We start from the raw sequence: 22,933 nt of genomic DNA, 5'->3' as shown, positions 1-22,933 counted from the left end.
GGATGTGCTGGCCAAACCCCTTTCCATCATCTTCCAACAGTCCTGGAAGACGGGGAAGTCCCACTGGACTGGAGGCTGGCTGATGTTGTGCCCATCTACAAAAAGGGTCGCAGGGAGGACCCAGGAAACTACAGGCCTGTCAGTCTGACCTCAGTGCCAGGGAAAGTCATGGAACAGGTGATCTTGAGTGCTATCATGAAGCACATGCAAGAGAACTGGGTGATCAGGCCCAGTCAACATGGGTTCACAAAAGGCAGGTCTTGCCAAACTAACCTGATCGCCTTCTATGATAAAGTGACTCGGCTGCTGGATGAGGGGAAGGCTGTGGATGTGGTCTTCCTGGACTTCAGTAAAGCCTTTGACACAGTTTCTCACAGCATTCTGCTTGAGAAGCTGTCAGCCTCTGGCCTGGACAGGCACACACTCTCCTGGGTGGAAAACTGGTTGGATGGCCGGGCCCAGAGAGTGGTGGTAAATGGTGTGAAATCCAGCTGGAGGCCAGTGACAAGTGGGGTTCCCCAGGGCTCAGTGCTGGGTCCAGCCCTGTTCAATGTCTTCATCAATGACCTGGATGAAGGCATCGAGTGCACCCTTAGCAAGTTTGCGGACGACACTAAGCTGGGTGGAAGTGTCGATCTGCTGGAGGGTAGGGAGGCTCTGCAAAGGGATCTGAACAGGCTGGACCGCTGGGCTGAGACCAACGGCATGAGGTTTAACAAGGCCAAATGCCGGGTCCTGCACTTGGGGCACAACAACCCTGTGCAGTGCTACAGACTAGGAGAAGTCTGTCTAGAAAGCTGCCTGGAGGAGAAAGACCTGGGTGTGTTGGTTGACAGCCGACTGAACATGAGCCAGCAGTGTGCCCAGGTGGCCAAGAAGGCCAATGGCATCTTGGCTTGTATCAGAAACGGCATGACCAGCAGGTCCAGGGAGGTTATTCTCCCTCTGTACTCGGCACTGGTGAGACCGCTGCTCGAATACTGTGTTCATTTCTGGGCCCCTCACCACAAGAAGGATGTTGAGGCTCTGGAACGAGTCCAGAGAAGAGCAACAAAGCTGGTGAGGGGGCTGGAGAGCAGGTCTTATGAGGAACGGCTGAGAGAGCTGGGGTTGTTTAGCCTGGAGAAGAGGAGGCTGAGGGGAGACCTCATTGCTCTCTACAATTACCTGAAGGGAGGGTGTAGAGAGGAGAGTGCTGGCCTCTTCTCCCAAGTGACAGGGGACAGGACAAGAGGGAATGGCCTCAAGCTCCGCCAGGGGAGGTTCAGGCTGGGCATATGGAAAAAATTCTTCACTGAAAGGGTCATTAGGCAATGGAATGGTCTGCCCAGGGAGCTGGTTGACTCGCCTTCCCTGGAGGTGTTTAAGGTGTGGGTGGATGAGGTACTGAGGGGCATGGTTTAGAGATTGGTGGGAATAGTTGGACTCCATGATCCGGTGGGTCTCTTCCAACCTGGTTATTCTATGATTCTATGATTCTATGATATTGCTCTTAACTATGCTCAAATGTTTGACTATATATATCATTGTTTAATGTATTTTTGCAAACATTATCTTAGCCCCAGACACCACCAAACCCTTATTTAGTCTCAGGAATATTACTAATCATTAAGAGGGATTTAAAGGGAGTTTCTGATTCAAACTCACCAAGCTGGACTAGATTAATTGAGTCCTAGCAGGATTCCTGATAAGAGCCCAAGTAAAGTGGCATCTTGGCTTGTATCAGAAACGGCGTGACCAGCAGGTCCAGGGAGGTTATTCTCCCTCTGTACTCATCACTGGTGAGACTGCTCCTTGAATACTGTGTTCACTTCTGGGCCCCTCACCACAAGAAGGATGTTGAGGCTCTGGAACGAGTCCAGAGAAGAGCAACAAAGCTGGTGAGGGGGCTGGAGAACAGGCCTTATGAGGAACGGCTGAGAGAGCTGGGGTTGTTTAGCCTGGAGAAGAGGAGGCTGAGGGGAGACCTCATTGCTCTCTACAACTACCTGAAAGGAGGTTGTGGAGAGGAGGGTGCTGGCCTCTTCTCCCAAGTGACAGGGGACAGGACAAGAGGGAATGGCCTCAAGCTCTGCCAGGGGAGATTTAGGCTGGACATTAGGAAAAAATTCTTCACAGAAAGTGTCATTGGGCACTGGAACAGGCTGCCCAGGGAGGTGGTTGAGTCACCTTCCCTGGAGGTGTTTAAGGCACGGGTGGACGAGGTGCTAAGGGGCATGGTTTAGTGTTTGATAGGAATGGTTGGACTCGATGATCCGGTGGGTCTCTTCCAACCTGGTTATTCTATGATTCTATGAAGATAGCTGGATAATATTAATTGTCCCTGGCACAACTGCTCAGTGTTTGCCATAACTTGACAAGCTGAACAATTTATTTTGTTCTTGTGAGATTGTTGGAGAAAGGGTTAAGCAGATTGGTGAAACTGTCCCTTTGAATTCTCTCATGTTCTAACTTAAATTGTGACATTCCCACAGACTGCAGTTCTTCATGAACTGTTCCAGCATGGGTCCCCCATGGGTTCACAAGTCCTGCCAGAAGCCAGTTCCAGCACAGGATTCACACAGGATCACAGCCTCCTCTGGGCACATCTACCTGCTCCACTGTGGACCTCCATGGGCTGCAGGGGGGCAGCCTGCCTCACCATGGTCTTCACCACATCACCGCAGGCTGCAGGAGAATCTCTGCTCCAGCCCCTGGAGCACCTCCTTCCCCTCCTTCACTGACCTTGGTGTCTGCAGGGTTGTTTCTCTCACATATTCTCACTTTTCTCTTGAAGCTGCTGTTGCACAGCAGTTTTTACCCCTTCTTGAATATGCTATCCCAGAGGCGCTACCACTGTTTGGCTCAGCCTTGGCCAGTGGCGGGTCTGTCTTGGAGCTGGATGGAACTGGGTCCATCTGACATGAGCGAAGCTTCTGGCATCACAGAAGGCACTCCTGCAGCCCCTCCCCACTACCAAAACCTTGCCACACAAACCTAATACAGTGTTAAATCTTGTTTTTCACTTCTGAATAACATCTTATTTAGGCCTCCAAATACATTATGCATTTTCTAGCTCTTGGAGCAGTTTCTGGGATATTATCTCATCAACGGTGCTAATGATTAACCAGTCTATAGTTTCATCTAAAAATCAGTCAGCAGGCCAAAACTCAGATTCACAGTAAATTTGGGTATTATGATATTTTCTTTTGAAACTGGAGTAACACTTTTTTTTTAGGCTTTGGCAACAACAGAAACATTAAAACTCAATAGTTCTTCTAAACTACAGAAGTTTTCCTTTTGATAGTTACATATTACTCAGAGTGTGCACGTGTTTGTCTGTACACATGCATGTGTGCACATAGGGAATATTAGCGTCTATGAACTGCAAGGAGGCTTCTCCGTGTGAGCTAAGCTGGGGACCAATCCCATAATCTTCCTCACTCCTTGTTCTACTTTTCCCACCACATTTTACCCAGTCAGAGGCAGCATTGCTTTCTCAGACCTGCAGACCTCCAATGTGAAGACCGACTTCACTGTCATTGTTTGTCTTAAACATTGTCTGAGTACAGGGGTGCCTGCCTGCCCTGAGGGCCTTCTCTGTGGCACCTGGGTCGATGAGAGGGGGAGGTGTAGGAGTAAGCACAAAGAAAAAACTTAGAAAGGAAGGAGAAGGGTGGGAGGGCACTCACACACATACAGCTGCATGTTTTGCTAGGTATTTTAAAACTTTTCCTTCTGAAGCCTTTCATTCCAAAGATTCCCCAGGTAAATCTACCTGTTTGCCTGCTTAGTGGACATTTGAGATTGAAAGGTCCCAGAGATATATTTTCAAGGTTAATCAAAACCAATTTCTAAGTCTTACAAACGTTTGAAGCGCTTCAAACACACACACATATGCACACGACCACTCATTTCTCAGCTAGCTGAATACATTCATACAATGTTGGTTATCACTATTGGATCCACAATTTTTCCACGCTACGGATATTTAAACTACACATGGTACTGGGAACATACAACACTTAAAATACGTAGATGCATTGTCTAGAAAAGTCACATGAATAACGCCATTTTCCAGATTTCTTTTTTATCACAAATACAGGTGTGTTCCATGGACTATTAAATGGGACTGTATGCCCGTGATCTATTTGGTCTTCCACTAAATTTTTCAATGTACCCATTTTTTCACTCGTTCATAATTCCAGTGCCTATTCCCATTGCATTTAGCACATCTCTCCCCCATAAGATTAGTGGAACGTGCACAACTAAGGGTTACACTACACTTCAACATAAGAGGCTGAGTTTGTAGGGACTAAGCCAAATGTAGTTCAGGGATTCTTATGGACTCAAATCCTTGTGAGCCATGCTCTACAGAGTCAGCTTGGAACACAGCTGCCTTGGTACGTGCCTCTGAACCATGCTTTACTCCTGGTTTTCTGACAATACTGTCCTGTTCTTATCCCATTTTGATTTACACCAACTGGTAAAATGTTTGCGCTTTCCACACCAAGGGCAGATTTTAGGCCCTCTCTCCTGGCGTTGCGTGTGGCAGTCTCTTTTAAAATGTCTCTCTTTGCCGCGTCTCTAACAAAACGTATTTCTGTCCCAGATTACAGTCAGGGCAGCAGCTACCAGCTGTGCTTGATCGGTAAATGATCCCAGCTGTTGTTGTAGGTAATTGAGCCATTTCTTATCGTATCTGTTAACAGGCCCTTCTGTAATGCTGAAACTGTCCGGGTTTCGCGGCGGCAGTGGTGGTGGCGGCGAGCGGCACCCCCCCTCAGCCCAGGGCAGAGGCCCCCCTGCAGCGAGCCGCTCCGCAGGAGCTGGAGGGGTGGGGGGGTGGGGGAGCGGCCCTCGGCCGGGCGGCTTGGTTCTCTTTTTACAGTTTTTGGAATCTCCTTTATCGCTTTGTCACTAATTAGTTCCCAGCGCGGACCGCCGTGCCGTGCACGGATCAAAGCTTGCAATATTTCAACTTCTCCCTGCTGCTGTGCCTCCCTCCTGGCTTGCGCCCGTTGGTCTGAGGGACGGTGGGGGGAGGCGGGGGGTGGATCGGGCTCCTTGTTGGTGACTATCGGACCCGGATCAAAGGGATTGTTGGCCCTCCCGTCGGGGGGTGCACAGGCAAGCGCAGCCAGTTTATGGGGTGGGGAGTTAGTGCAGTTGTTGACGATCCTGCACTCGGCTCGGAATTATCGCTCTGCTTTTTAGAGCCGGCATTTTTACAGACAGTTCCTTTCATGCCCTTCACCTCTTTTAATGTCTCTAAAACAAGACGCCAGTCTCCACAGACGGCTTTAACCTCTTTTTCTTCCTTTTCGGATCCCAAAATAGTTTTTTGCCATAACGTCTCTCCGTAGTTTCGCCAGTCCGAGACCGAAAATATCATATGCAGGTCTTCAAAATGACCCCATCTTTGACCTAACTGTATCAACCTTATCAGCAGTTTTGCGGGTATATCATGCCCTCTCTTGGAGAGGATTCCCGCAAGTAGCCTGGCCGCAGCTTCTGTTTCCATAGCTGCGCCTAAGGGGTGAGGAGCGACCTCACACCGGCGTCTACCCTGCTTTTGCCCAGGCAGCGCCTCCCTTAGCCGCGGTTTCCCACTCCCCCTCCTCTAGCTGCTTACCGCGGTTTCGGAGTAATCAAAAAGCCGTTTGCAATCCTCTGCTACCAGATGTGGGAGTGGGAGGCGGACCCCGAGTAACGATGAAATCTCGATGTGAGTATAGTCGTTCTCCTTTATTCGTAAACACAACACTCCTTATATACTTATTCTAGCAGAGCACGCGCTAATAAACAACTTACAATTGGTCCTACTGTACTGTCCACACGCCTTAAGTAGTTACAAAATTGGTTAAAAGATGTTAAGCACACGAAGGGGGCTGGTACAATGGTCTTGACGTTTTAGGGACTTTCCAGTGCTGAGTTCCGTGCTTTTGTTATGCACTTTCTTCTATCAACATACCAAGGTCAGTTTTAAGGAGGAACGCCAGGTTTAATCACAAGTGTTGAACCCTGGATTGTTCATTGCTATCAAATCATGTCCTCGGTCATCGAGCCATCCTTCCACAGTATACAATACCATCATAGGGTGTAATTGTACATGGAAGGATAAAGCTGGTGGTTGGAATTGTACATACTGTGTGAACGGTTCAGCTGCCTGAATGGCCAGAAGGCCTTTTGGGCCAAGCCAAACCCCATATTTTGGGAAACCACCAGGACGAAAGAATGGGAAAAATTGGCAAGGCCCTTTTGCAAATGGAACATTATTGGGTATGTGGTTACTCATTTTATAGGTGTCTACCTGCTAACTGGATTTCCTATCTTGGCTACCTAACATCTCATGGTTAAAACAGCAGATATTCTTTGCATTATGTATTGGAGTAGGTCTCCTTATCTTACCTTGCATGAGTCCTTGCTTTGCAAAATTAATAACTCGCACTATTACTCAAATGAGATTAGTAATTATTGTCAAGGCTAGCTAATTATTGGCCTTACAAATCCTTAAGGAATGAGAATGTTGAGCAGAGCTCAGAGTTCTCATATAGAAGAGGAGGGATTTGATACAAGAACAATGTGTTGACATTAAGAATATTAATTAAGCAGGTCACAAGTAAAGTAAAATTTAGAAGGCAATAAGAAATAAGGAAGTAGAAAGAATAATGGAATCATTTGCTGTTGATCCCAGTAGGGCTGTTGAGACAAAAACATGTTTACTTAGAAACCAGGAAATGGAGAAACCAGGAAATGGAGCAAATTGTGGTAAAACCTGCTGATACTTACAAAATGAAATGTCCAGCTACAGATGTTTTCTGTCACCAGGAGGATAAAGTGTGCAAAACAGGTATTTTTAACTAATTATTTCCTTATGTGCTTCTTTTGATCACTGTATATAAAGCCCCGCTGTTGTACCCCTAATTGGAGCACTCTTGGTGGGCTTATTCTCAGTGCTGCCTGGAGCCGCAATAAAGAATGTCTGCTTAATAACAACACATCGTTATTGAGTTTCTCTATTGGGTTTCAGGGTCCCGGTGAGAAATGTAGTGAAGAACGATGTAATTTTGGGATAAGCAGTTTCAGAATGGTTGGACTCGATGATCCGATGGGTCTTTTCCATCCTGGTGATTCTATGATTCTATGAAAGGGAGTTTTGTCCTCCTGCTCATTGCAAGTGTGCCCTGGCAGTAAGCATAGTGATCTGGATGCTTATGTTTGACTGCTCCCCATTATAAAATGGTTTGAAAGACTATAAAGTGTGCCCTGATCCTACTGGATGCGGTGGGGCAGAGAAACACTGGCAGTTACTGGTTGCAGTGGTGGAATGGATTAGGGCTCTTGAAAGAGAAAACTGGGGCAAGCTGGGGAAAGAGAAAGCCATTGTGTGCAGAGTTCTTGCAGCAGTCCTCATGGCTGCTCAAAAGAAATGGCATGAACAGGCACAAAGGGAAGTGAAGCTGGAGGCCGAATATTCCTCCCTCCAGGCAGAGCTGGAGGTGGAAGGTTCTGCCCGGGCAAAACTGGGAGCGGAGTGAGCGTGCTCTGGGTTAGAACTGGAAGTAGAGTGAGCACACTTCCAGAAGGAATTAGAAACAGAACAGGTCAGGAGCATCAGTTGGAAAAGGTGCTGGCAGACAAGAGGCAGAATTAATGGAAAGTTACAAGGCAGCTTGTGAGACATGTTTGGTAGGGAAAGGCAGATGAGATTACAGTTGTGGCAGGATAATGAGAGCAAGTCAGGGCACTCAGCGATGGCAAAGGAGGAGGAACATGTGGCTAAGGAGGGTGGTTCCCTCTGCCCCTGGGACAATCTACGCAAATCCCAAAGGGGATATGAGGCAGCATCTGTGGTCATGGGCACAGTCAAACTGTGCCCCCTGGTTAAAACAGAAATAACCCACGAGCCAGAGGATGAAGGTGGTGGAGACCAGAATGCTCAACCACCTCCTGCTGTGCTTGTAAAGGAGATACCTTACTCAGTCATCATGGTGTACTGAGGCACAGACTCCAAATGATGACTGAATGTTGCAAGAGAAGTGGCCAGAGTCAAGACCACACCCAATATGAGTTTAGAATCTTGCTCCGTTTATTGCATGTACTTCACAATTTTTATACACTGTGTTACAGTCCATGTGTAAGGTACCTATTGGTCTGTGTCCACTATTCACGCACTAATTGGTTAGCAGTTACTACGCGCTAGGTGCCCATTGGTCTGCGTTCACTATTCACGCGCTAATTCGCTAGCAGTTGCTAAGCATGCTCTGTTCTTGTTCCTGCCTTGCGGTTAGCTGTGCTGCTTACTACATTACCCACTTTGCCTTGCTACAAGCCAACTTCCTCTAAAAGTCAAAGGTTATTCCGAGATTGAGGCGCTGCCACAATATGAAGCCTTAAAGAGCCAGCGTCCTAATGCCCTTTCCTTCTTAACCAATCCTCTACAATTCCCCCTTTTTGTTTTTTGCACTATCAACACTTGGTTTAACCACTTTCTTGTTACCCTTTGACAACATTGTAACAAGCAAGGTACAATTTACAATGTTATGATAGCAACTATCACAATCAAAGTTATTCCCTTAACTGTTTCTTTTAACCATCCAAAAAGTCCCAGGCCTTTAAGCCATTTATCCAATCCCAGGTTATCAATAACTTGTAATTTTCCGACCAGTTCTTGCAATTTGCTTAATTGGCGATATATTAACTTCGAATGATCAGACAAATTCATACAACACATGCCGTCAAATTCTTCACAACCATGACCTTGCGCTAACAACAAAAAATCTATAGCTGCCCGGTTCTGTAACGTGGCATGTCGTACAGAGTCCACATCAAGCAACAATTCAGACAGCGCTTTGGATGCAGCATTTGTTTGCTTGGAGAGCCAACATCCCAGTTGATTCAGATGGGCCAAAGATCCGGCGGCTGCCACTCCCAGAGCTAAAAATGAATAGGCTGCTATGATTGTTTCTGGGTTCCAAAACTTGACCGTATCTTTGCAGCTACTAGAAAACGCATGGGTCATTCTTTTTGTCCTCGCCCATTTATAATGATGTCGTGACACATTCAAAATCATGCTTGTGTTTGGTGTTAATAAAGTTAAAGTCCCTAGACTGCAGGGACCTCCCCTTAAACGGGTTGGGATACCTGGCCTGGCTCGATCTCCGCAAATCAAGAAAATACCTGGCGGTAACTGTATTGGGTTATTAGACGATATTGAAAGATTGCTGGTAACGTACTCACACCAAACGGTTGCTAAGCATGCTCTGTTCTTGTTCCTGCCTTGCGGTTAGCTGTGCTGCTTACTACATTACCCACTTTGCCTTGCTACAAGCCAACTTCCTCTAAAAGTCAAAGGTTATTCCGAGACTGAGGCGCTGCCACAATATGAAGCCTTAAAGAGCCAGCGTCCTGATGCCCTTTCCTTCTTAACCAATCCTCTACAATTGAAGATCTTTATTAAGTGAAAGCAATCCCTTTTATACCCCTGCCTTGTTGAGGCAGTGCTATATATGTCTAAGCTTGCATTTAATGTCAGTACTCTAATGCAACTACTTTTTCAGTTTGCATTTAAAAAATATATACAACAGTCCATAGATACCGATCCAAATAAATCCAAGTCTTGAGGTTCCAACTCTGCCTCCGGTAAGGCGTTGAACCAAACCGCCATTTTCTGTGAGCCATTCATTTCGCAGAGGCCGGACACTCATGTTTTGCTGACAACAGAGGCTCTGGAGTGTGTCCAGAGAAGAGCAACAAAGCTGGTGAGGGGGCTGGAGAACAGGCCTTATGAGGAACAGCTGAGAGAGCTGGGGTTGTTTAGCCTGGAGAAGAGGAGGCTGAGGGGAGACCTCATTGCTCTCTACAACTACCTGAAAGGAAGTTGTGGAGAGGAGGGTGCTGGCCTCTTCTCCCAAGTGACAGGGGCCAGGATGAGAGGGAACGGCCTCAAGTTCCACCAGGGGAGGTTTAGGCTGAACATTAGGAAAAAATTTTTCACAGAAAGGGTCATTGGGCACTGGCAGAGGCTGCCCAGGGAGGTGGTTGAGTCACCTTCCCTGGAGGTGTTTAAGGCATGGGTGGACGAGGTGCTAAGGGGCATGGTTTAGTGTTTGATAGGAATGGTTGGACTCGATGATCCGGTGGGTCTCTTCCAACCTGATTATTCTATGATAATCTTCCAAGGGGAGGCTGACCAGGCAGGTTGAAAATGGATTCTCTGGTGGTGCAGTTGCAAGACAAAAGGAATCTAGGGCCATCTTGTTTGCCAACATGATCCAGACATTGGTTTTTGGTTGTGATGGGATCCAGACAGCATTGCCCACATCTATCTGGATCCCTCCAATGATGACATAAATGGCCGCACACAATTCATACAACACATTCCTTCGAAGTCCTCACGCCCGTGGCCTTGGGCTAATAACAAAAAATCTATCGCTGCTCTATTTTGAAGTGTTGCATGTCTAATAGAATTAAAAACTAATAATAATCTGCTTAAAACCAGTGAAGTAGCATTGCTTTGTTTTACTAACCAACACCCTAACTTATTTAGTGTTGCCAGGGCTTTGGCCACAGATATACCGGGTAAAAAGAAAGAGGCGATGACTATTTGACCTCTGTTCCAAAACTCTACCTTATCGTCACACTGTGGTGTGTATGTGTGTACGCTTCATGTCCTTCACCATGAATGTCACAGGTCTAAAATCATGGATGTGTTTGGAGTCAGTAGGGTTAATCGACCCAAACTGCAGGGACCACCTATCGCATTAGAGGGGATCCCTGGCCAAGCCCTGTCTCCATATATTAAAAAAAACCCTAAAACCATAAGGTAAATTTCGTGGTCTAACACCTATATTATTTACAACTCCTATTGGTACTTTTCTAGATTAATTACACCATGCTGTGCCATTTCTATATGCATCTAAGCTTGTGTTTATTGTCTGTACTCTAATACAACCATTTTTTGGGGTTTGCGTTTACAAAATATATACAACAGTCCATAGATACCGATCCAAATAATTCCAACTCTTGAAGTTCCAACTCTGCTTCTGGTAATGCTTTGACCCAAATGGCCATTGTCTGTTAGCCATTCATTTTGTGGTGGCCAGACACTCATGTTTTGTCAACAATATCATAAACAGGTGTATAATCTTCCAATGGGTGGCCCACCAGGCAAGTTGAAAACGGGTTCTCCGGTGATGCAGTTGCAAGACAAAAGGAGTCCAGTCCCATCATGATTGCCAGCTTGATCCAGATATTGGTTTTTGGTTGTGATGGGATCCAGACAGCATTGCCCACAGCTATCTGGATCCCTCCAATGATGACATAAATGGCCGCACACATCTTGCTGGCATCCATCATGGTCTGTTATCTGTGGAAACACAAGCATACCCTCCCCTCAAGTTATTAAAGGAAATGGATCTTCCCAGTGTCCCATTTCTAGACTCTTAATTTTCACTAAGGCTTTGCTTTCTGCCTTCCTTTGGCTCCCTCCTATAGACACAAAGTGTCTGACTAAAGGAGGTCCTGAATTGTCCCATCGATTCAAAAAATTAAGCACATACAATGCCTTAGCCAATCAGTCATGGGGATTCATGCTATCTATTCCTGCCCTCCCTTTTTGTTTTAGTAACATAGTCTTTAAGGTATGATGAGCACGCTCAACAATAGCTTGGCCCGTGTGAGAGTGAGGAATGCCGGTAACAAGCCAGACTCCCCAGAGTTGTAGAAAGGCAGTAGTGAGTTGTGCACTATACCCAGGACCATTGTCCGTTTTAATGTTTTGTGCCACTCCCAGAGTTGCAAAAGCATGCAAAAGATGACAGCATATATTGCGTGCTTTTTCACCTGTATGTGCCATGGCACAAAGGGCCCCTGAAAAGGTGTCGATGGACATGTGAATACACTTAAGTCGTCCAAATTCGGTGAAGTGTGTTACGTCAGTCTGCCATAATTCCAAAGCTGTAAATTCGCGGGGTTCACCCCAACAATTGGTGTTGGACATAATTGTTGGCAGTCTGGACAAGCAGCGATTATCTGTTGCACCTGGGCCAAGGGCAACCTGAAGGCTTGGTGAAGCGCTCTGGCGTTCTAGTGAAAAAAGGTGTGTGACAGTTGAGCCTGTTCAAACGCGTTTGGGACAACGACCGCTCTGGCCAACTGGTCCGCTTTCTCATTGCCCTCAGCGATAGGTCCAGGCAAAGATGTGTGAGAACGGATATGGACCACAAAATAAGCATGTATATATGAGTTCAATAAATTCAATAGATCTTGTAAAAGACAGAATAATTGCTTGTTATTAACATCCTTCAGGTAAGCATTTTCTAATCTCATTATGATCCCTGCCACATAAGCAGAGTCAGTGACAATGTTAATAGGACATTGCCACTGATGGAATGCTCGAACCACTGCCACCAATTCCATGATTTGTGGGGAGCCACATACTACCTGAATGTCACTTTGCCATTGATTGTTGATATCTTTCCAAACGATCACAGATCATCCCATGAATCTGGGTCTAGTGTCGTGACCACACATTTGTGGAGATGATGGTGACATAGGCACCAGCTTGCACTGGAAATAGAGGACAGCAAGGGCAATGGCTGCATAAAGTGTGAGCAGGTGGACTACCTCCTCAGCCTGGTGGCAGACCTGAAAGAGGAAGTAGAGAGGCTGAGGAGCATCAGGGAGAGTGAGCTACAGGTAGATTGGTGGGATCACACCCTGAGCTCCAGGGCACAAGAGAAGACTCAGCCACCAGTAAGAGCCCAGAATCAAAGGGATCTGGTATCTTTCCCCACTAAGGTTGTAGGCAAGGGCTCAAAAGAGGTAGTGAGCGGAAACGTGTCCACCGATGGGGCAGAAAATCAACCCCCTCCTTGCCCTCACCACCTCAAGTGTTGCTCCACAATAGATTTGAGGCTCTTGATGTGGAGGATGGACTGGCGTACACCCTGTATTGCCACAACTGCTACAAGGACCAATAGGAGAGCCGTAGTTGTAGGAGACTCTCTACTGAAGGGAACAGAGGGTCCAATATGTCGAGCAGACCCCACTCACAGGGAAGTCTGCTGCCTCCCAGGAGCCCGGGTAAGGGATGTCACCAGGGAACTTCCCAACCTGGTGAGATCTACAGACTATTACCTGTTACTGCTGCTCCATGTGGGAGGGGATGAAGCAGCAGTACAAAGCCCAAAGGGAATTAAAAGAGATTTTAGGGCCTTGGGACGGCAACTCAGGGAATCTGCAGCCCAGGTGATTTTTTTCTTCCCTCCTTCCAGTTATGGGTGGTGACATAGCACAGCTCAGATGGGTCCAGTCAATTAATACATGGCTCCGTGGCTGATGTCACTGCAACAAATTTGGGTTTTTTGACAATGAGAGAGCCTACATGGCACCAGGACTACAAGTATCAGATGGGAGCCACCTTTCTCAGAGAGGGAGGAGGGTCTTTGTCCAGGAGCTTGCAGGGCTTGTAGATAGGGCTTTAAACTAGATGTGAAGGGGGAGGGGGATAAAATCAGCCTAGCCTGTAACAAGCGGTGGGAGGACAGGTATCAGGGAGGTTGCTTCTCTAAAACACCTTATAGGTAATAAAGGGTCCACTGGGAAGGCGATGCAACTGGCAGCCCAGCTGAAGTGAGTTTACATAAACGCACAAAGCTTGGGTATCTAGCAGGACGAGCTGGAAGCTACCATGCTACTAGAAAGCTATGATCTAGTTGCCATCATGGAAACGTGGTGGGATGAATCCCATGACTGGAGTGTGGCTATCAATAGCTACAGGCTGTTCAGAAGGGACAGACCGGGAAGGAGGAGTGGAGGCATTGCCCTCTATCTCAGAAAGGGGATAGAATGTGAAGAGCTGTCATTGAAGAATAGCCACGAACAGGTTGAAAGCTTGTGGGTCAAAATTAAAGAAAGAAGAACCAACAGGAACCTTGTGGTTGGTGTATACTACAGGCCACCCAATCAAGGAGAGCAAACCAATGAAGTCTTCTTCCTCCAGCTACCGGAAGCTTCATGCTTGCAAGCTCTCACCCTATTTGGGGACTTCAACCACCCTGACACATGCTGGAAAAGTAGCATGGCAAGATGTAGGCAATCCAAGAGACTCCTGGAGTGCATTGAAGATAATTTCAAAGTCCTGCTGATAGAGACCCCCCACCCGAGGATATGCAATACTGGACCTGATGTTCACCAATACAAGCGAACTCATCAGTGACATTAGGATTGGAGGCAGCCTGGGCTGCAGAGATCATGCACCAATGGAGTTCAAGGTCCTGAGGGATATGGGACAGGTGAGGAGTATGGTCAGGACCCTAAATTTCAGGAAAGCAGACTTCCAGTTATTCAAGGAGTTACTTGGTAGGACCCCCTGGGACACGATCTTCAGGGACAAGGGAGCAGAACAGAGCTGGCAAATATTTAAGGATGCTTTCCATAAAGTTCAAGAGCGCTCAGTCCCCGTATGTAGAAAATCAAGCAGGAAAGGGAAGAGACCAGTGTGGCTGAGTCGAGACCTGCTTGTCAAACTAAAGAAGAGGGAACTGCACAGGCAATGCAAGCAGGGATAGGGAACCTGGGATGTGTACAGGGATGCTGCCCGCTTGTGTAGGGATGAGGTCAGGAAGGCCAAGGCACAGCAGGAGCTGAACTTGGCAAGGGAAGTAAAGATTAACAAGAAGGGATTCTACAGGTACGTCAATCAAAAGAGGAAGGTTAAAGAGAATGTATCCCCCACTGATGGTTGGGAATGGTGAACTTGTATCAACAGGCGAGGAGAAGGTTGAGGTACTTAATAATATTTTTGTCTCAGTCTTCACTGACAACTTCTCTCCTCACCCCTCCTGGGTCATGGAACAGCAAGATGTTGACCAGGGGGGTTAATCACCTCCCACTGTAGAGGAGGACCAGGTTTGTGACCACCTGAGGAACCTGAACGTTTATAAGTCTATGGGACCTGATGTGATGCATCCCAGAGTCCTGAGGGAATTGGCAGATGTGGTTGCCAAGCCATTCTCCATGATATTTTAAAAGTCATGGCATTCGGAAGTCCCTGGTGACTGGAAGAAAGATAACATTGTGCCCATATTTAAAAAGAGTAGAAAGGTCGACCCTGGGAACTACCGACCTGTCAGCCTCACCTCTGTGCCTGGGAAGATCATGGAACAGATCCTCCTAGAAGCTATGCTAGAGCACATGGAGGACATGGAGGTAATTAATGGCAGCCAGCATGGCTTCACTGGGGGCAAATCCTGTATGACCAACTTAGTGGCTTTCTATGATGGGGTAACCACAGCAGTGGTCACGGGTAAACCGATGGATGTGATCTATCTAGACTTCTGCAAAGCCTTTGACACAGTCCGCCACAACATCATTCTCTCTAAATTGGAGAGATATGGATTTGATGGGTGGACTGTTTGGTGGATAAGGAATTGGTTGGATGGTCACGTTCAGAGAGTAGTGGTCAACGGCTCGACGTCCAGATGGAGATCAGTGACAAGTGGTGTCCCTCAGGGGTCCATATTGGGACCAGTGCTGTTTAATATCTTCATCAATGATTGACAGCTAAATTGAGTGTACCCTCAGCAAGTTTGCAGATGACTCCAAGCTGAGTGGTGTAGTTGCCACACTGGAAGGACGGGATGTCATCCAGAGGGACCTGGAGAAGTGGGCCTTTGAGAACCTCATGAGGTTCATCGGGGCCAAGTGCAAGGTCCTACATCTGGGTCGGGGAAATCCGTGGTTTCAATACAGGCTGTGGGATGATGTGATTGAGAGCAGCCCTGTGGAGAAAGACTTGGGGATGCTGATTGATGAAAAGCTTGAAATGAGCTGGCAACGTGCACTCGTAGATCATAATGCCAACTATATCCTGGGCTGCACCAAAAGAAGCATGGCCAGCAGGGTGAGGGAGGTGATTCTGCCCCTCTACTCTGCTCTCGTGAGACCTCATCTGGAGCCCTGTGTCCAGTTCTAGATGCCCCTGTCATCCTCACGTCACAACCCTCTGAGCCTTTCATTGACACTGCTCTACAGCAGCAGCACAATTCCTTCAGCTCCAAGCCCTGTGGCCATGGCTGGGAAGCAGAAGGGGGTTGCTCATCTCCTCTGGGGATTGACTACCTGATTCCCAAAAGTCACTGCAGGGGAATGAGGCTTGTCTGTTGATCTGCATACTTTGGCTTGGCCTCAATCAGGAAAGCAATGACTCAGTGCTTAGCCTTGCTTCCACTCATCTTTTAAAAAACTAAATTTTCTTGCTTGGTCCATCATGAACATTTTTAATATAGAAAATGACAGGGGCTTCAGGGGTGGTCTCTGTTAAGAGAGGCTGGGGTTGCCTCATGATAGACACAGTGGTTCCAGACAGTTCCAGATGGTTCCAAATGGTTCCAACAGATACACCCCTCGGCACAGCTGAGCCAATCAGGGAAGCCAGTGGCACCTCTGTGAGAAGATATTTAAGGAAGAGCAAAATGCTGCCCTGCCTCAGAGAGAGAGAGAGTGTGTGCTGTAGAAAATCTATGCATTTAGGAAATTTTGTTCATCTATAGAACCACAAGAACTCAAATGATTTAATCTTGAGGTCACTGCAGGGAATGAAGTTTTTAGATTTCCTTCTGTGACAAGTACAAGGATACATATTTTTATATTATGCAGTTGATTAATATTTTGGTTTTGAAAATCAAATTTGGCCTTCCAACTCAGGGTGTGTGTGCATTCTCATTTCTCAAAGTGCAAGTTGTGCTTCCCATAAGCACATTTCATGGGCAGAGGATGGATTGAGAGCAGCCCTGAAGAGAAGCACTTGGAGGGGGGGCGGGTTGATGAAAAGCTGGACATGAGCTGGCAATTGGCACTTGCTCACATTATAGCAGATTCACTTACTCCATAGGAACTATATAATACTTAGGAAGTGCATAAAAATGTAAAGTGCTAACTGCAGTAGAAAACAGAGTGGGAAGGGGAGGAGTTCTTCCCTCTGGCATCTGTCAGGGTACTGTGACCTGTTTTAACTCTCAGACTATGTGTACTGGTCAGTTGATATATAATGGAGTGTCTACATTTATATGGCTAAAATTACTAACAAGCAGCACCTGATGAGATTTAAGGCTGAAAGCTTAATATTTAGTAAAGGTGGTTCGACCTGCACTGTCCTGATGGTTCGCACTGATTTTGAATACTTCTGTCTGAGATAGATAGATATGTGGACAAACAAACTTAAGGGCCCAAATGTCTGGCTATATGCAGGCTCGGGCAAAAGGCATGCAACTGCAGGACATAATGCAGTCTCTGAGCAGCAACGCCTTGTCTTTTCCTGGCCTGCCAGGTGGCCATGGCCAAAGGAGGGGAAGTTTGAATGAGACTGCACTGAAAGCTGCATTCTACCCTATCCAATCCATGAGCTGTGACCCTGACCAACAGAAGACAAGGCAGAGTAGCTGAAAGGACAGGATGAGGTATTTGGCCCCATCAGGAGGAGAGGGGAAATTGATTTTTCTTTGGACTGTTTGAAAGCAGTATAAGGGTGGCAGCATTCTGGCTGTTGGTAGGGCAAGATAGCAGGCACAAGGGGATATTACAGAGCTTGTTAAGGTCATTAGATGAGCCGGATCAAGAGTGTAAAAGTACACTGAAAAGACAAAGTAAATAATAAAACACAGAAGAAAATGGGAACAGAGATAGAGGAGAAAGGTAACATCCCAATCTGATTTCTCCATTTCACTGATTTGTAAGAAGGAATACCTCAATGCCTTTACATTAATCTTAGACTATGCTAAACTATGCCAATAGAATTCAAATGTAAAGCCAAGTATTCAGAGTTAGGAAATGACAGGAATGAGGTTGCTTGTGTAATTTTAATTCAGCTACTTTGTGGGCTCATTATGCTCATTTAATATATCCTTTAGTCTGTTGAAACAGAAAGCCTATTAACAATCCTAACCGTATTCCCAAAATCTCAAGTCTCCCAGAAGATGGAAAGCACTCATGCCAACTTAAAAGTCATTCTTCAGCTAGAATTATACAGCTAGCGTAGCAAGGAGTTAGGTTACCCTAAACAGAATTCAGCTACTATAACTATAAAATCATCCTCTCTGTCATTTAATTTCTTTTCCTCTTTTTCCACTTAAAAACTACTTCTGTGGCTCTTCCTATAGCCTTTATAGTTCAAAATTTTTGTTCCGGGCAGGTAGAGACTGTTTCCACTAGGAAATGAATACTTTCCAAGTAATGTAATACACAAGGTTTCTTAGAAGGAGGCTTTCCTTCTCTGCAGATAGGAGTTCTGTGCAAATAATGTATATACACAAGGAAATCACAAAGTTTGCCTGTGCATCCTCAGTTGTGGAATTTCTGACTGCTGAGAGCCTAATGATACAACCTTTTAGTGCAATCTTTGAATGTCCTTAAAAAAATCTGAACCATAAAAGACAAATCCCACCCTGTGGCATCATATGGTCCCACATGGGCCATCAGCAGTATGGAGTCAAGTTGTTACTTAACTATTCAGAATAAACAGCACAATTTACAGTTTACCACTGTTACACAGACACAGGTGAAATGCAGATTGAGCCTGTGGGTTTCTCTGCTGTGATATGACAGCAGAGGAATGACATGTTGGGTCCTTTACCTGCATCTAGAAGAAACGCCTGCCCTGCTGAGCAAACTTTCTATCAAATTTCACCCACCATATTTGAACAGTTCTGCCCCCTCTATTACACCCTGTTTCACCCTCTTCTCTTTTGACTCCTCAGTTCTGTATTTTTATCTTTGATTTGCCAGTTCCAGCTTCTAAACATCAGACTTCTCTATTCACTGCCCTACCAGTCTGAAGCCTCCCTTCTACTCTCCACTTTAGATTCTCCCCATACTAGCTTTTCAATCAGTATCCCTGCCTGTTACCTTTTCCAAGCTTCTTAATGGATTTTAGCCCTGAGTCTTTATCTGATCTCTGTTTCACTCTTGATTCACTGGTTCCCACTTCTTCACCTGCCATTTTTCTCTCTGGCCCTTAGTCATGGTTTCCACTTGCACTTCTGACTCCTTTTCCATAATGTCAATGACTTTTTGTCAAGCTGGTCCCAGTCTCAAAGTCATCTTCTCTCTTAATCCTGAACTGTAGAATGACTCTAGAGCAATCTTTAGAGATTTGTAGGTAAATTTCCCAAATGTGTGAGAAAATTTGTTGTTTTTTCAAAGTTTAGCCTGGTGTAAACTGGACCAACCTGCCAGAGAAATGGAAGAAGACTAAAAGTTAAAAAAAAAAAGATATCCAGAATGTTTATGGCCAAATTTCATTTTACTCCTTCACAGCATGAAGATCTTAGTGCTTCTCAAATGAAGCTTTGGCAAAGTTTTCTCACATAGACAAAAGAATGATGTATATGCTAGTACTTAATTCTCAGCAGTGGCTGATGTCCAGATGCATGGAAACTCTGTGGAAATAGTTGGAAGTTACAGATGTTCTTTATGGAAGGATTTAGATATACAGCATAATATTCTCCAAATATGACTCTCTGAAAGTCTCAGAAAAGCTCATCTTTAAGAAGGAAAACTCAAGCAGAAAATGAAGTAGTTTCTTCAAATATTCAGAGAGATTCTATTGTTAGAACATCTACAAAAATTTTTAAAAAATAAGTAGGAAAGAAGAACTGTGAAAAACAGAAACTAATTATTCTAAGGCAATCTTATATTCACTAGTGAATGAGTATGTCATATACTACAAGCTTTCAGACCCCAAGAAACAAACATAAAAATATTGACCTATTATTTCAAAGACAGCAATAATAGGAAGAATGGATACAGAAATCATGGATGATGTTTGGAGTTTGTTAGAAGTTCTACTAGAAATCAACTTGGTCTTCTTTGGCAGGAGTGATCAAAAAAAATTGCCATATTATTGCTATGATTTACTGCTTCTGAAAAGAGTAAGTTCTGTTGGAGGGACAACACAGCAGGGGCCAAGCAATTCAGGAGGTTCCTGGAATGTGTTGATGACAACTTCCTTCTCCAAGTGATAAAAGAGACAACAAGGAGAGGTGCCATGCTGGACCTTGTTCTCACCAACAAGGAAGGGCTGGTGGGGAATGTGAAGATCAAGGGCAGCTTTGGCTGCATTGACCATGAAATTGTGGAGTTCAAAATCCTTAGGGCAGTGAGGAAGGCACACAGCAAGCTCATTTCCCTGGACTTCAGGAGAGCAGACTTTGGCTTCTTCAGGGATCTGCTTGGTAGGGTACCATGGGATTTTTATTTCCTTTTTCCTTATTATTTCCCTCCTTTCCTTCTTTTTTCCTCCTCCCGTTGTAGCTACCAAGGATTTGATAAGCTGATGTTTTTCCTATCCCAGGATTTTTGCCTGTGAGAATAAATATATATTATATCAGTCGTTGGTGTTATTTTTTACCTTAATCAGCCAAGGGGAGTCCCTGAATTTACAGAGGGGGACCCACGGCCCAACCCTCGCATCCAAGATTGGGCCACAACACCTCCTCCAAACTCAGGAGCGATGCGTCCCAACAAAGAGGAAGTTGGGCAAAAACCCCAGGAGGCCTGTATGGAGGAACAAGGAACACCTGGACAAACTTAAACTCAAAAAGGAAGCCTACAGAGTGTGGAAGCAAGGGCAGGATATCTGAGAGGAATACAGAGAAATTGTCCGAGCAGCCAGGGATCAGGTTACAAAAGCTAAAGCCCAGACAGAATTAAATCTGGCCAAGGACTGTTGACGGGAGCATCACGGAATCAAATGCAGAGATCAATATGATCAGCGAGTGTTCAATTTATTGAGCTTAGCTGTTTCTTTATAAACCCTTTTCGGTTACATAACTGGGTGCCCATGAGGGTATCTACAGTGTATTATTGGTTAAAGGTAGCTGTCCATAAAGCTATTACTAACATATTATTGGCTAAACTACTGCACATGCTAAGAAACCAAGTTACACTAAAATTAAGTATGTTGATAGTTCTCTTTAATTGTTTTTCTTTCAGCTGGTACTTGTTCCCACTGAACTAGCTGTAGTATTCCTTTCAGCTGGCCTTTGTTTATCTTTCGGCTCTCTGTTTCAAGGCTTTGTTAGAGTTGTTCAGTACCACAGCATCCAGGCCTTGTTCTCTGTAAAATGTTACCACAATTCACCCTTTTTGTTTTTCGATGACTAAGGCGTTCAGGTGAAACATATGATTGACTTGATGTTGTATACACTGTAACACACAGGATAATTGTCAAAGCAATTAACACCATTAAAAACAACAGTCCTCCTCATTCTTGTCGACTGCTTTCGTGGTTGGGGCTTCACAGTTATCACACAGCAACGTGGGCTTGATCCACCTCGCAGGTGCCCAATCTGGTCCTGTATCTGTTAAAACACAAGCATAACCTTGTCCCCATGTTAGTAGCATATACAGGCCTGTCCATTGCCCATAGTAACTGTTTTTCAATAGCACTTTCACATTGTCTTGTACTTGCTCTAATTTTGACAACATGGTTTGTATATGCTTCAACTTTGGCACAATTTGATCATCTCCTGCTAATCGCAAAAAATCTCTACCACGGGAGATTTAAACAGTTCCCCTGGGAGCACCACGAAGAGGAGCATGGCAGTTCGAGCGGGCAGGGTGAGAAGGCAGGGTGCAGAGTGGACCTAGGGACTAGAGAGAAGACACCGAAGACCATGGTGGCCACCCGGCAGAAGATTAAAGCTGCTCCGTGTGCTGCAGCAGGCAGGATGGATGCTGCCACCCAGACAGAGCCACAGTGGGTGCATGCAGCTACCCAGACCCTGGGCTGCAGGCAGTGCCCCGCTCCCACACCAGCTTGTGCCTCTGGTACTGGCTCCACTTGTGAAAGCTGCACTCGAGTGGGGGAACTCCTTTGTATGGTGGAGGAGCTAAGGGAGGAGGTAAAGAGGCTGAGGACCATCAGGGAGTGTGAGAGGGAGATAGACCAGTGGAGTAGTGCCCTCTCACTCACTCAGCAGCCTGCTGGAGCTGGTGTCTCCAAACACCGTCCACCTGCAAGCTGCAAGGTTGGGGGAACAAGAGATGGGGAATGGCAGCAAGTTCCTGCCAGACGAAAGAAACCTGCTCCCCTCACCCAGACAACAAAACCCCAGATTGCCCTGAAGAACAAATATGAAGCGCTGCAGGTGGAATCCACCCCCAAGGATGAGGATGATGGCTCCCACAGCCTAGAATCTTTCCCTAGGCCACACCATCCTCAGAAAAACATAAAAACATCCTCCATCAAGAAGAAGAGGAGGGTGATTGTAGTAGGGGATTCCCTCCTAAAAGGAACGGAGGGACCCATTTGCAGACCGGACTCACTCCACAGCAAGGTCTGCTGCTTACCGGGGGCATCAGTGAAGGAGGTAGCTAGGAAACTTCCTTCCCTGGTCCACGAGACAGACTACTATCAGAGGATAGTAGTCCAAACTGGTAACGATGGTCTAGTAAACAAAAAGGCCAAAACCATCAAGAATGACTTCAGGGCCATTGGGAAAATGATGGAGGGCTCTGGGGCACAAGTAGTATTCTGCTCCATCCCATGGCTAAATAGAGAGGAGCTGGAAGCCAGGAAGAAGAATTCGATTAATGCCTGGCTCTGAGCATGGTGTGAGGAGAGGGGCTTTGGCTTCTTTGATCACAGGGTGGCTCACGCACCCCCAGGCTTTGTTACTAAGGATGGGACACGTGGGTCTCCCAGGGGGACTAAAGCCCTTGCCAGAAACCTAGCTCATAAATCGAGCTCTCTATTTAGAGAGCTCCTCCTCTCTCCCCCTCCTCTCTATTTAGCATTGGGATGGAGCAGAATACTACTTGTGCCCCAGAGCCCTCCATCACTTTCCCAATTGCCCTGAAGCCATTCTTGATGGCTTTGGCCTTTTTGTTTGTTAGGTCATCATTACCAGTTTGGACTACTATCAAAGGATAGTAGTCTGTCTCGTGA

This window comes from Phaenicophaeus curvirostris (genome assembly GCF_032191515.1).
Source record: "Phaenicophaeus curvirostris isolate KB17595 chromosome W unlocalized genomic scaffold, BPBGC_Pcur_1.0 scaffold_34, whole genome shotgun sequence".
Classification (NCBI taxonomy): Eukaryota; Metazoa; Chordata; class Aves; order Cuculiformes; family Cuculidae; genus Phaenicophaeus; species Phaenicophaeus curvirostris.
The sequence above is the reverse complement of the archived record's forward strand: the minus strand, read 5'-3'. Positions refer to the sequence as shown.